This window comes from Mesitornis unicolor, unplaced genomic scaffold, assembly GCF_000695765.1.
Source record: "Mesitornis unicolor isolate BGI_N332 unplaced genomic scaffold, ASM69576v1 scaffold35668, whole genome shotgun sequence".
Lineage (NCBI taxonomy): Eukaryota > Metazoa > Chordata > Aves > Mesitornithiformes > Mesitornithidae > Mesitornis > Mesitornis unicolor.
In genome coordinates this window covers 253-843 of record NW_010200401.1, presented here as the reverse complement: position 1 = coordinate 843, position 591 = coordinate 253, and positions in this window count along the sequence as shown.

The following is a 591-nucleotide window of genomic DNA, read 5'->3' as shown; positions in this document are numbered from 1 at the left end:
TGCTGGGCTGGGGCTGGGAGCCGTGGGTTTTATCCTCCCTTGCCCAGGGGTGTGCCCCTTCCAGAACGCTCTCTCCCCACGCACCCTCCTGGAGCCATCGCCTATTTTTGAGAGGGTGATTATCCGCCAGCCGAAATAGCAGCGCCTGCTTGGGGGAACGAGTCACACACCACAAATAGGGAGCTGCGATCACCGCCAGGAGCTCGGGTTTCTGCAGAGCCACTGTGATGCAGCAATGGGGGTCAAGCAAAGCCCTCCCACAGCCCCCACGCCAGGTGGTTGTGCCGTGCCAGGAGCGCGTCACTTCAGCCAGTGCAGAGACGATCCCAAAAGCAAAGCGTTCCCATGTCACCCACTGCCAGATGTCTCCCACACTTTCTAGCCCCCTCCCTAAGGTTGCCCATTGTTTTGTCCCAGCCCCTCAGCACCTGCCCTGGGGGGGCCATGGGCTGCTTTCTGGTCCCACCTGGGGTTCCTACCTGGGCGGGGGGCAGAGAGGCTCTCTTGCCTGCAGATGAGTGAGGACAGGCCACAGGAGAGGGGGGGACAGCAGGGAGGATGGGAACAGAAAGGCCACAGATTCTTGGCAGG